This window comes from Cupressus sempervirens, chromosome 6 (genome assembly GCF_028749045.1).
Source record: "Cupressus sempervirens isolate cs-2001-9-10 chromosome 6, ASM2874904v1, whole genome shotgun sequence".
NCBI lineage: Eukaryota > Viridiplantae > Streptophyta > Pinopsida > Cupressales > Cupressaceae > Cupressus > Cupressus sempervirens.
Genome location: NC_143123.1, coordinates 58,191,156 through 58,206,488, shown reverse-complemented (window position 1 = coordinate 58,206,488; position 15,333 = coordinate 58,191,156).

Genomic DNA, 15,333 nt, shown 5'->3' with positions numbered 1-15,333 from the left:
GAAAAATGCCTACTTCTGAAACACTTCAATAAAACACGAACAAGGAACAACAAGACTATTCTGATACCATGTTAGATTAGGTGAAAAACTAATCTCCCAAGAACACCTACATCCATAACCCTGTCACATGGATGAAGCAAAGAACAGAAGCAAGAAAAAAATATGGAGGCCAAAAAGCCAGATCCATCTTATGGACATGCAAAGAGCAATATCACATATAATCCAATAAGTGAATGATAAAATACAAAAAGGTGAATCCTTATAAAGGAATCACGAAACTCAAAAAGGGAAATTAAATCCTAAAAATTCTAGGTTGCACAATATAATTAATAAAATATTAATTATATGCACCTACAAGATAGCTTAAGAAAACTAGAGTAATAGGCAACTTAATTAATTAAATCAAAGTGATTTAATTAATAAGTGCAAACAAATAATTACTCTAAAATTGTTCCCTATGTTGTAGTTGTTCAAGTGCACCCTACTATTGTACAACCCTTGAAGAAAAATAATGAAGAGGAGGTACAAATTATTGAAAAAAAATCATCTGATCCTCTAGCTTAGAGAAAGCCAGAGGGATTAACCAAGGTGAGACAAGAAGCTAAGTCACCAAGTAAGAAAAGGACCAAGAAACTATCTAGATGCCCTAGGAAGAGGAGAAAGACACTTCAAATGGTTAAATTTGATGAATTTGATGGAGAAGATAGACCTACTAAACATTTAGTTGACAAAGTGAGGATATCCACAAGAAAGAAGCCCTAGAAGCCAAAGGTAGAGAATTTGAACATGAAAATCATAAATGATAATAATTTCATTTAGTTGAATAAGTTTTATAGCATGTACACAATACTATGGATAGAATCCAGTTAGAAAATGCAAGAGTAAGGAATATGATTCTAAAGAATAAAAGGTTAGATGATGTTCAAAGACACATTCCAAAGGATTTGTACAATAGGGTGATTAATAAGAGATAAAAAGTCATTGGATAAGATAAGGAAATAAGAGAAAACATGGTAAAGAAACTTTGTGAAGTTAATAATGATGATGAATTGCAAGATATATTGAAGGGAATTGAGCCCTTGCTAAGGAAAAAAAGAAGACACAATCTTATGATGGGAGGAAATTATGGAGAAGTAAATAGTGAGACTAAAAAAAACATAATTAGATATATGACTTATGTACCAAAGGGATTAAGTGTGAAGTCAGAGGGAGAAAGCCATATATCTGTTGAACAAAGTTCTCCACCAGCAACAACAATGAAAGATAAGGACACACAGATGGAAGATCTATCTTCATAGATCTCCATTGGAGTAGATACGATTCAAACTGGTACTACAAGTGTAATAGTAAACATTGCAAAAGATGCTTTCAAAGATCTTGGGCCAAATATTGTCAGCAATATCATTGACTACACCAGTTCTAATAAGGAGTAAGACAAGATGAAGACTATGGACAAAGAGAAAAAGGAGGAAAGTAGATGAAAAGAAAGAAGAAAAAAGAAAGAAGAGACAGAAAGTAGAAGAGAAAGAGAAGAAATAAGAGGAAAAGAAATGAAAGAACAAGAAGAGAAAAAAAGGAAGGAAGAAGAAGATGCAAAAAGAAAGAAGGAAAAACAAGAGAAGAAGAACAAGGAAGAAGAAGATGTGATGAGGAAGAAGGAAGAAGAAGAGAGGAAGAGAAAATAAGAAGAAGAGAAGAAGATGAAGGATGAAGAAAAAGAAAAGAAAAAGAAGGAAGAAGAAGTAGAGAAAAGGGAAAAGGATGAAGAAATCAGAAGGAAGGAAGATGAGAAGAAGAAAGAGGATGAGAAATAGAGGAAGAAGGAAGAAGAAAAGGAAGAGAAGCCTAGTGTACCTAGCACATCTCTCACCCTTGCTTTTGTTATAGCTTTAGATGATGATGATCAATTAGAATTGATATCACACCTTAGTAAAATAATTAGTAAGAAAAAATAGGTAAAGAATTTACACAAGAATCTAATGGAAGCACTAACAAGTTATAGGGAGTTATGACAGTAAAATCTCTTGATCCTAACCTTGAGGATAGAGAAAAACTTATGATTCAAGAATTTAATGCTGAATTCACAAGTTTTTTAGAGGTTGCAGCAGCATAAGCATATACAAATCATGATGCACAAATGTTTGACATCATTTGTCAAAATATAAGAAATGACTTATTGAATCTCAATGCTTGCATCAATTCATTAAGGAAGTGTGAGCTTGAAGGAAAAGCTTTATATACGAGGTGTGCAATATATTTTAGCTTCATAAAAGATATTGACAGTGAGCTTAATGCCAAATGTGCAAAAGTCAAAGCATTGGCAAGTCATCTTATTCAACCTGGTGTGTAGATCAAAGCAATTGAAGTACATGTTAGAAAGGCCCATGATGAGATAAGTCTCATTGAAGACATGAAATCAAAGGTAACTAAGAGATTTTAACTTCTGAGAGAATATTTATCTATCAATTTGAGTACAATAGAGCATTAGTTGGAAGAATTTATGTAAGTTAAGACATCTTTTGACAATTTTGTGTACTTAGATCTAAATGCAGTAGAGATAGCATCTTATGTGTAAGGCCCCTTCCCTAGTATCTTATTATAAACCCTAAATGTTATGGATATGGTTAAGATTTAGAAAGAGTAAGGACATTAGATGATATGTTTTAGTTTCTTGTAAAGATGATGTGAATTACATATATATATATATCCTTACATCGTATGATAAAATGAGGGTAAGAAGGTTTTAGAATTTATGTATGTCATGAGTGCTAATTTACTTATCAATAATGAACTACAAGATGTTGCTTGAGATGGATATAGATTTTAGTTATTTTTAGGTTAAATAACCTATGTAGTTGCATTAGGTTGATGAGTTAAGACCATATGGAATAAAGGTTCGAAATGTCATAACCTAGAAACTAGGTCAATGGATTCATGGTATTTTATGATCTATTAGGATAATGAATTATTTAAGAAAGATGAATAAACACCAACCTTGTAATAATTACCAATAGTGTAGATGGAAATTATTATCAAAATTGGATAAGGGTCTACATGGTAGAACTTAGTATGATGTAAACATAATAAGCTAATTGTTGTGAAAGTAGTATTAGGTGGATATGTTGATATTCACGAGGACAAATTTTATGCTCCAATAAAATGTACTAGGTTTATTCTATGATTGATTTTGAAAACTATTTGACTATGCACACATCTTGATTACTTGACATAATTGATACACCTTATAATGTAATATCTCATAATGATAACAAGATACTATTAGTAATCAAACTATATATAACTGAATCAAAGGATGCTAGTTTTGATGTTTACATTTAGGAAATTTTGATCTAAGACATGTATTTGGAACTAATTTTCATGTTGGCTGATTTAACATTGTAGATTCAACATTTCATCAATGTGACTAGAAATGGGTTATGATGTGGTTCAGAATGTTAGCTAGATCATTTGATTAGATAGTAATATTGATATGTAGATTTTGATACTTTAATGTTTTAGATGCTTTATATGAAAATGATTAGAAAATAAAAGTTTATTAGAAAATAAAGTTGGTTTAAAGGACAATTGAGTATGTTAATGTTAATTATTCAAATAGGAAATTTTCCATGCACCTATATATATGCCCTTAAATGATTTTTCATTGGGCTACTGACATTCAAGTCTAGTGTGCAAGAAATTGAACCATGGAATTTTATCAGGGAAACAAGGTCCAAACTCATGTAAACACGGTTTAGCTAAGGTGACTCTTTGGGAGATTCAACAGCTTTGTGGTGATGTATTTTATTTCGTAAATGTAAGCTTGCATGTGTGTGAAAATTTTAATTTGAAAGATGCATTAGGGACATGTCATGGTGATGTGTAATGTGCTTTAATATGTCACTTGACACTTGTAGATTGTTGTGTGTTAATGACATGTCACCTAGGGTTTTGGTCATGGTATCATTTAAACCTTAAACTAATTACCTTTTTAAAGATTAAGTAAACCCACTTGACAAAGGATGGGATGATTCAATATCAAAGGGAATTTCGAATTCAAAATTGAAAAAGATTTTAGAGGGTCAATAGGTGGTCCCAAAGTATTTTTTTTGTGAAAATAAGATACCCATATGTTAGCATAACATGTTAGGGGCCTAAATTTGACCATTTTAGTGCTTAGCTAGCCTATGGGGTCCCTTAACCAATGCATTCTTCCACCAATTCGAAAATTTAGTTGTCCCATCAATTCATCCCCATTTTTTCTGTTAGTCAAAAGTAACAAATTTGGTAGGGACAAAGTTGTAAGAGATAGTGGCTGGATGTTTTTGCTAAAAAAGAGATAGTGGGAGAGTATTTTTAGTTAACTTTGACAAACTAGTGGGGTGTTCACCCACTCTTTAAGTTTAGAGACAACTAGGGTTTTGGAAGGAGAAAGACTAAGGAGAAGGGAGCTCTTCATCAACTATCATTTCCCTAGCTTGGACCAAGGTTGGTGCCAATGTCATGACCTTCTTTTGCACTTGCATAATGGTGTTGTAATCTTGATAAATTGTTGTTGGTGAAATCAGATTTTGTATTGTGTTGAAGTGATTGTAGATTGTGTTGCATTTTCTTTCTTTGGATTTCTTTCTTTGTTCTTGTTTTTGAAGTGTTAATTGTTAACGGGTGTAAAGGCTTCACTCACCCTTGGGAGGGAAGATATGCCTTGGGTGAAGGGGTTAGTTGGTCTCACCATTGAAGTTGAGATATTTTCCTCTTGGAGAGAGTTTTGTTGTTCATGGAGTATGGGCTCCATTGAAGCCATATGCCTTGTTTTTTATGGGAGGTATAAGTGTATTTTGATAACCTTGAAGAGGCATTTGTATTATGGGAGGCATAAGTGTATTGATGTGATGAGGAGTATGTATTTGATAGCCTTGAAGAGGCATTATATAATTGTAGATATATATGTGTATATGGATATGACATTCTCCTCTTTGGAGAGCCCACCTTCACCCATTGTTTCATGATTCCAAAGGTGAATCATTGTGTTAAACCTTGGAGGGTTGTAAAAGTCTTATGATATTGTGTTTCCATGTATTGTGAAATGTTTGAGTGCAACCTCGTTTGAGCCTTGTTTCCCCTGCTCGGTGGGTGGCTTCTTAGAAGCCTAAGATAGGAAGTGAGCCTCCATGGTTCTTGTGTAAATATTTTTGCACTTTTTGTGCTCTTTCAATCCATGAAGTTCCTCCATGCCTTGAGCACTGTATTTGCAAAGTCAAAATCCCCATTGTTGTTTTTCATATTGTATTGTGCAAGAAATTCATCATGTCACATACACTATTGTGTAGTATGGAGTTATGAAAAGAATAAGAAAATGTGGTCATTTTCAGAGGTATTTTTAAAAAAAGATTTAATGTCATGCATTTAGTGCATTGAATTGGAAGAATGGTTTTAGTACCATAATAGTCATAAATTGAAGATGAAAGAGATTTATTTCTAGTAACCATTTACATTAACTTTTGAGTGATGTATAGGTTTCACTTGCATTTTATTCATTCAACTCAATAATTATTACAAGGAAATGTTCCCAATATTGATTGTGTGAAGAGACTCCACTATGCATACATTCAATAAGAAATACCATGTATATTCTATTATTGAAAAAACAAAAGTGAATCCAATAGTTACCAAAATTATGCCCCATTGTATTTTTCAAGTAAATGATGTTTTCAAATGATTTTAATATCTTCACAAATTTGACATTTATTTTGAAATATTCACTAACTTCATGTCACTACCACACTAAGACCCACCATACCATAGTTGAGTAGAAGAAAAGGAACTAATAGATAACTTGGCATAAAAATCTTTGATGTAGATGCATTTTCAACTCTCTGTTTTTTGTATGGGATAAGGGAAATACAACTCTCAGCTAATACAGTCGAATAAAATAATAAGAAATATTCCTTGACATGATGTTTCCCAACATAAAATAAATATTACCAACACTCCTACCCAAAGGAAACCCAACATAATGTTATTAAAATCAACATCCATTCCATTGGAAATATTATATTGAACTGGAACAAATATCTAAATGACATGGGGACCGCGTGACTTGATGGAACACTGGTCACCCTCAATGCACAAGAAATATTGTTTTCTATTAAATTATAAAAAGGTACTGATGCAAGGCATCTTGAAATCCATCTGTCATTCTTTATGAGCTATCGAAAGAGCTTCAAAAAAAAGCCATTTAAAATTCTCTTTCTTCATTTTGCTAAACTTTTCAATCCACAAACATGAAAAAATGGGGTTCTTAAAGTATTTATCCCATTTATAGAATCTAATCTTCGAACTCTTCTTCTCACTTAGAAAAAAAAAAAATCAGAACTTTTGATGATCAAAGCCTCTGTCAAAATCTGAACTTTCCATCCAACCGTTACCATACATAGCACACATTTTAATCTGAAAATTTTGTAGGATATAACTGAAAAGAAGAATCGGTTTCATACTCATGGAAATAGAGCAGACTTAGCATGTAAAATCAGCTTCCATTTCAGATTTTCCAAATCAGAAATTTATCAAATAAAACATTAAACACAAAGCTCAAATCTATTTTCAAGTACAAGCTAGTGCTATGCCTTGAATTGGCAACTCAACTCACTATAAAAAACAATTCTGAAATTTCAGATTCAAATCTTCTCTAAATGTTTAAACTCAAATTGATGCCATCATTTTCCAAAGCCATATCATGGTAAAACCCAAATCTGCATTAATGACGGAATGAAAATGAAGAATCAAATCAGATTATTTTTTTCAAATATGATCTCATCTTTAAGCTGAATTTTTGTTTTATGAATAACCGTTAGTTCTTTCAATGCATGAATCAGCTTCTCAGAATAATCCATCATTAAATCAAATCCATTTATAATTTAAAATATAAACATTCATGCCCTCATGAATAACTGAATCCCACTAATAAAATCATATTGTTTTAATCACAGAAACAAGAATCGGTTGCCAAACTGATTCATTTGGAAAACCCTTGCCAAGTATTCCAATTGATATCTTAAAAGAAAATCAGAAATCAGTGGAATTTGGAAAACTCTTGCCAAGTATTCGCGGGGTGATCTGTATCCCCCAGCCCTTTTTTGTGAATTGTTTTTTTTTTTTTTTTTTTTTGTGAATTTAGTAAATTTTATTAATTGAAAAGGACTATTCATCAAAAAAAACCAACACCACCGAATGGGAATCCACAGAAAACTATTCAATTTCAAAATACAAAGAAAAGATTTAGAAAGTGGGAAGATTAGTTGCATTAGATTTTCTAATTTTTTTTTTTACGAAATAAAGTAAAAAGCTTGGAAAAATGTTTGACTTAGAGATAGGAATTTTTTTGTTTATTAAAATATCATTAGCTAGTCTATAATGGTGTTAGTATAAGGTGGTAATCATGATGTTTAAGTAGTATGTATTATTAGTAAAATTTAGTTGGGGGTGTAGTTAAAGCTTGAGAATGTTAGCTAGAAAGTGAATTATAGTAGTGACTAAAATGATTGGTAATAGATTGTTTATTTGGAAGGAAGGTTAGTAAGAAGGTTGGAATTTTTTTTAGCTAGCATAATACTTATTCAAGGATATATCACTCTAATAGTTTTAGAGGTAGTAATGAATATTAAAGGTTGTTATAAATAAGGAGTAATGTCTAATATTTGAAAGATTATGAATGGAGGGATAGGATATGTATATTTTAAGTCATATTTTGCATAATATAAAATGCTAATATATGGTTATAATATTTCTTGAAACTGATCCATTCAATAAACTATAATTATAGCTTAGCGTATAATAAGTATTGTTACTTTTGTATAAATATTAAGTAATAAATGTCATTTAATATATAACATAATTTATAATTCATCCAACAATTTATGATTATTACACTTAATAAACAATATGTAATGTAAATTATGACATACATATATGCCCTGGAGAACTATGACAATCTAGATGTGTTTATCATATAAGATGATTTGTGACGTGGTTGTGTATTAATTTACCAAGCTCAACATTGTTAAAATGCACATATATTTGGAGATAAGTCTACTTAGGATCCAATCCTTTAGGCATCACTTTGAAATTTAATATTGATAATTGAGGAAATGAGTCAGGTCCAAAATGTGAAGAATAGTTGCATCTTGTTTACTTATTTATCCAAAAACCCTAATTGCTACTTGGCTATGAGTGAGAAACATAGTTGCAACATGTATATGCCAACATGCAACATTCTAAGTTTATCCCTTTTTTAAAAAAATAAAAAAATTGTGGTTGTGTTTTTCCCTATAAATTTTGGGCATGACATTATGGTTTGTGCACTTTGCTCAGTATTTTAGAATGAGTCAAGGACTCATGGGAAACAAATATGAAGAGTCTTGCAGTCACTTTTGGTGATTGCATTTCTTTCTTGTTAGCCCAAGAAGAGGTATGGGACATAATTTTGACATGTAAATAAGTTTTGACACCTTTAACATCATTGATGTCAAAGGGGGAGAAGGATGGAAGAAAATTGTATACATATGTAAGGGGGAGCTTAGCTATGTATATAGGAAATCATTGTAAAAGAAGAGATAAGAAATGATGGAAATTTGATATGTAATGATCCAAATATGAAATGATCCATCATACATGAATAAATTTTGTACTTTTGAAGGCCAGTTTTTGAGAAGTTTATTTTTGTTTTGTATGACATTTTGGGACTTAGCCAATTTTTCCATATGTTTCCATCAATGCCGAAGGGGGAGATTGTTGAAAATATGGATAGGTAAGAGGAGTTAGGGTTTTCATTTATGGAAACATATATTTCATGATGTAAGGACAATATATACTATTGAAGATTCTATAGTCAGAGATAGAAAACTATCCAAGTGTTAGTTTTACTAGCAACACAAAGATTCTTTTTGGTACAATGAAGGCTACAGAGATATTTGGCACATTCAAAGCTAAGGAAAGGTATATAAGAGTGTCATGATGACATACGTAAGTGTGCAGGTCACTATAGATAGTACGAACAAAGTTATAGGTTAAACATTGGTAAAGATAGTGTGCACAAAAAAATAGAGTACAACAGATGTACACGGTGTGAATGCATATTCATGAAACTTTAATGTAGAATGCAGATAGACTAACAACAAACTAGACTAAACCCAAGAAATTGTCATCAAAATGTAAATTCTATGAGCATCTCATGTTTCCCTAACTACAACTGCTAATAAAGCTCTCAGACCAGCATCTCAGTGATAGTTCTAGAATGGGAGTATGCTTAGAATGCATGCAAGATCTATGACTATAATGTAGATTATATGAACATAACAACTCTTAAAATGCTATAACAATGGCCATACAATGATCTAACATGTAATAAATGATGCTAAATGACATAAAAATAATGCTAAAATTCTATGAATTCACTAGAATGATTATGATAAAATGATAACTTAGAATGTGCCTATAATGCAGATGCTTAAAACTTGGGTCCTTTACCTCTTGGATTTCCCTCCTATTTATAGGATTTCGGAAGGGGTTGGGGTAAGAATTGGGATTTTTACCTTTGACTAGTGGATGAAAGTGAAACTGAAATATCTCATAAGAGACCAAGAGGAACAATCCAACAAACTTGGTTTTGAGGATAAATGATGATATTTCTAATTCTTTTAAATGAAAAAGGGAGATTTTCTCTTTTGTGAGGATAAACGATTTAAAAAAAAACAAATGTCTTGTTTATTCTCAACACTTTGTCTTTTTCCTCCTCTTTTTTGAATTTCATTTTATGAATTTGAATTATTTTTTTGCTTTTTTAAAGTTGATTTAGGTCTTGTCAATTTGATAGATAATTAATGACCTAATGTGATTTTTGATTTGAAAGTCTATTGTGATTCTTCTAATTTTCTCTTTAATTTGCATTGATTGATCAAAATTGCGTGATTTAGGTCTTTACCAATTTTTGGGTGTCTACAAATGCCCCTCTTTGAGCTAATATGCAAAGCATATTATTTCAAAGATTGTCTTATTTTCTAATTTTAGGTCAACTTCTGATGATTGGATGTTTTTCAATGATATTTTGACATTTCATAGTTGTCGTGATGGCTTGATGTCTAATTGTTGATGATTTGATGTTTTGGTTGTTGTTGATTTGATGACTAGTGTTGCGATTTTTTTTTTTTTTGCTTGGATACCCTAGTTTCGGTTAATGTGATGTTTGAAATTTTGGTTGGGGTAGGAGGTTTTGATTTTTCAAAAAAATTTAATGCCCCAATTTGAATGCCTTGGTTTGATGCGGATATATTGCCCCCTCAAAAATGAAATTGCAAAAAAAAAAATGGAAGTGCAAAAATTAAGGAGGGTCCAATTTTATTTCTAAAAGTTGGATAGTTGATGGATAAAGATGATCAGGCTAGTTTGATACAATGCTCATTCATGAAAGTGAGAAAAATAATTCCAAGGATGAGTAAAAGGGGTGAAAAGTGATATAAATGCCCCTTAGGAGGGTTAAATAGGTCAAAAGACCTTTTACCCTTGTCATTTTCACACTCTCCTTTTGCATTTGGTGATTTGGAGCTCTGAGTCAGCGAGGATGATGGTCCCTTTAAGAGAGCACATATTCAAGAGGGGTGGTCAATATGAGCATCTAGCAGACTATGGTGCCCCAGTAAGTCATCGAGATCTACCATTTTGGAGATTTTGCATTTGTACCAGTGCTTTTGGATTATTTTGCATGATTTTTCATGAGAAATGTGGTAGTTTTAGCCTTTTAGCACATGTACCTTTTTTTAAGCACTTTTGAAATAATTTAGGACATTTGAATGGTTAGTTAGCACATTTGTAGGATGGAATAGCACTTTCAAAAACCTAGTTTTGAGGTGAATTAGTGCATATGGTAAAACAATAGTGCATACGAGCAATCTTATAGTGCATACATTTGGTGTTTGAACACTTTTGAAGAAAATAATGCTTACACACTATTTTATAGTGCATATGATCATTTTAATAGCCATACACATGTTATAGCACATATAATGTGGAAAAGGGAGCTTTTGAATGTTAAAGTAGTGCATCTACCTATTCTAACACATTTAATTGATGTGGCAGCACATATGTTCAAGGAAATAGCACAAATGATTATGGAAGTGAAAAAAATTGAGTGTAGGGCCTTAGTTGAGCATAAGATAACACCAAAGGCTAGATTCTAGGTTTGTTAGATAGGGATTGTCATAACGACTAAACAATAGTGGTTAGGTATTTATAAAGTGATGTTGTAGGATTAATCTGATGATAGATAGGTGATGCCCCAACTCAGGATACAGAGTAGGGAAAATAAGTAAGTCTGACTCAAGATAGAGAGAGAAGAGTAATAGTTCCAGGATAGAACCAGTAGCTAGGTAGCTAGATGTAAATATGAGACTGATGTCTAATCATCAATTTGTGACAAAAAATGACATTTTTTGTGTGTCTGATGAAAAATAGGTGCGCGGGAAAAAGCTCATGGTGCAAGGACTATATTTTTGGCCTTTAGAGGTAGTGGGTCGATTTTCAAGCATAGATCATTAGGTGATAGACAGATGTGGGTTCACATATTTGTTACAAATGCCCTAGTTCTGAGTGAACCAGGGCCTATTGATAGCTATTGTTGAGTGATGGCACTTGGACCACAACACCTTTCATTTGCTGATGGGGGAGATGATAGTGACTCCCGAGGATATATACAAGATATTTTAGATACCAATAGTAGGGGATTTGGTGTATTATGATTAGACTACTGATGGGACCTCTTTCAGAGATGTACTCAAAGATGGAAACATTGGGGATGACAGTGTATCTTGGTTCCAGATGCTACAGTATGATCTATTGTTGACAGTTTTGGTGGGATTGACAGGAGATTTTTTGTTCCCAGATCGACAGGGGTAGGGGTGTCTAGTTGGATGGGGTCGATTGATATAGGATATGATTGATCAGCCATGGAGATTTGCATGGTGAAGTTGCATTTTGACCCACTTATATCATGATTTACATCAGGTTGTGTATTCTGATGCATTTTTCGTTATCAACAAGGGTGATTCTATTATAGCTATGGACATGGGAGCATTTATCTATTACTCATCCAATGTTTGTGTGACAGTGGCCTCAGGGTATGCCATACATGTATACTTATTTTGGTGTGATCATGTAGCCCCATTTGGGTAAGATAGAGTATTGGCAATGGATTTTAGATGACATTGATGAGGTTGTGTGGAGACCTTACTAGTTCACAGAGCCATGGACGGATGATGATGATCAGATGGTATACTTCTTCGGTCTGAGGTATTTTGTTGGCCGAATACTTGTAGTGATAGAGAAGTTTTGTTTTAGGTGGGTCGTGAGATAGTTCAGTCAGTGGTAGGGCATGCTACAGGGGTCAACTCATTATGCTCGAGTACATTCAAAGAGAGCGGTGTGGGGACAAACTTTGGAGTATGAGGTTTTTCTAGAGGCCTTTTTGTAGATGATAGACACACCATAGCCATAGGCCTTGTGAGATGGGGTGGTAGATGTAGGGATGGAGGGGGATTATGCATGGTGGTTTCAGGAGCATCCCTTCCCTAGATACATAGATCTAGTTGAGCTTATTCTGGAAATCAATGAGCCATTGAGTGGGGGAGAGGATGATGATGATGAGGGTGACCCAAGGAGAGGTAGAGGGAGATGGTAGGCTAGAGCCAAGGTGAGAAGTGTGGTCAGAGCATGGGGGAGGCAAGGCTAAGTAGTCATGGTACTACTACAAAGGGGAGTGGCATGAGGCCTAGTGCAAGGACCAGTGGGTGCAAAGAGGGTTGGAGGGATCCAAGGACATGGTGGAGTGAGGGTGAGAGGAGGTTTGGTTGGTGGTGTATGTGTTGGTCAATAGGATAGAGGGGCAAAGTGGGCTAGAGTAGAGTAGGTGAGGGCTAGGTTGCTAGAGGATGTGTAGTTTATCTAGCGCTAGAGGCCATGGGTGTAGGCTCTGATTAGAAATCCACTTAGTGCATAGCCACAAGGATAAAAATAGGTGTTACCAGAGGCATAGCCATAGGTATAGCAGCTGGTACCACTAGATGCAAAACTATCACCAGAGAGGTTAGGGGAATCAATTGATTTGGAGGCTAGGACAAGTGCCATGGAGGCTCAGATGGGTGAGGTGTTGAGTACCCTAGAGACATTTATAGTTGTGATGAAACCAAGGCCACCACCACCACTACCATCGAGGATAGATGGGGCATCAAAAAGTTAGGCTGTTGTGATCAGGCAGGTTGCACCTATGATAGATGTGGCAAAGTAGGTTCCCTGAGAGGGGACGAGTGCCCCCAATGAGCAAGGACCGTTAGATTAGACACCTACACATGGATGAGTGTACATTTGATGTTTATTTGATACTCATTATGTATGATTATTCTTTTGATGTTCATTTGATACTCATGTTGATGGACTTGGTTGATCCTTTGATGTCGTGATTTATTGATGTACATGTTATGTGATCTTTTGATGTTCTCATTGATGTAGTTTATTTGATATTCATGTGGATTTTGGTGTGTGGATGTATTGTCTGATTGTTCTTTTTGTTGTATGAGATATCTGAGCTTGTTGATACTCAGATGTGTGCACTTGTTACATCATGGACTCATGTATGCATGTGATGGTTTGATTTGATGGATATGGTCATAGTAGATACAGATATGTATATATATGTGAATGATTAATGTAGCATGAAAAAATGGATAATGATTAAAATAAATGACATGGCAATAATGATGTAATGAAAAGGTGATGCGATAATATGAGTGTAATGACATGAAATGAAATATGGTACAATGAAATTGGATTTGATGAAATGAGATGTAATGGAATGTAATAAAATGGAATATAATGAAACCTAATGGAATGTAATGAAATGGAATATAATGAAATGTAATGTTATGACATGAAAATATGGAAATTAGATGTGATGAGGTGAGACGTAATGAAATGTAATAAAATGGAATGTAATGAAATGACATTTGGTGTAATGCAACATGATGTAATGAGATGTAATGTGATGTAATAAAGTGATTTGTAATGTAATGTAATGGAATGAGTTATGAAAAAAATGAATTATAATGGGATGAATGTGGTGGTAATGTAATGAAATGTGATAAAATGTGGAACGAAATGATATGTGATGAAATAATATGTGAGGTAATGAAATGAAATGATATGTGAAGAAATGATAGGTAATGAAATTATCAGAGCTAATGTAATGAAATGAAAAGAAATTGGTAAGCGAATAAAAAATGTGATGAAATGGCAAGGAATTTGAAGTAATACGATGTAATCTGAGGAAATATGATATGAGATATGATAAAATAGGATTGTATGTAATGGAAATAAAAACAAATATAATGCAATGCAATTTAATGATATGAAAATGAAATGAATGTTTAAATGAAAATAAAAATGTGAATGAATGAATGTGTGGCAAAGTGTCACAGAATGGAACATGATAAAATGAGAAGAAAAAAGAAAATGTGAAGATGGGATGAAATGATACAAAGTGATAAATAAAAATGTGATAGAATGTAATGTGAAAAATGGAATGTGAATGAAGGTGAAAAATGGAAGGCAATGAAATTGTCTAAGATTCAAAAGTTATGAGATGGAATGTCAACTTTTGAGATTACAAAGCCACGAAATGAAATAGATGAAATGTAGGAATGAAAGGTAATGTGATGAAGAACACAAAATGCAAGTCACAAATGTAGAAAAATAGGGAGAGTGAAATATAATAAAATGAAATGAGCTGTGATATATAAGGAAATGAAATGGGGGGGGGGATGATGTGTGATGTAGTGAATTATGATGAATGAAAAGGAAATGAAATGAGATGTGATGAAATGAAATTGTTTGAGATTCAAAAGCCATGTAATGTAGTATATGATGGGGTGTGATGAGGAATTATAATTTGATACAAGGCAATAGTGACCAAAATTTTTTGAGATTCAAAAGACACGTAATGCAATAGGTGGGATGAAAATATAAGATGATGATGTGAAACAATGTAGTGTGATGCATGGTGGCAATATTGTGAGGAGACAAAGTCCATGATAGTTGAGTGCTAAAAGCTCATCTGGATGTTGATGTTCTTGACTGTTGTTGGATAACCAGTTGTGATTTTGTTGAAGGAATGTCTGAAGGCCTTCTTGTGTAATCTTGATTTGTGTGCCAACCATTTGTTTTTTAAGAACCCAAGATGAAAATGCAAACTAATTGAATGTAACTAACTGTCACTTTGTAAAGAGATACAAAATT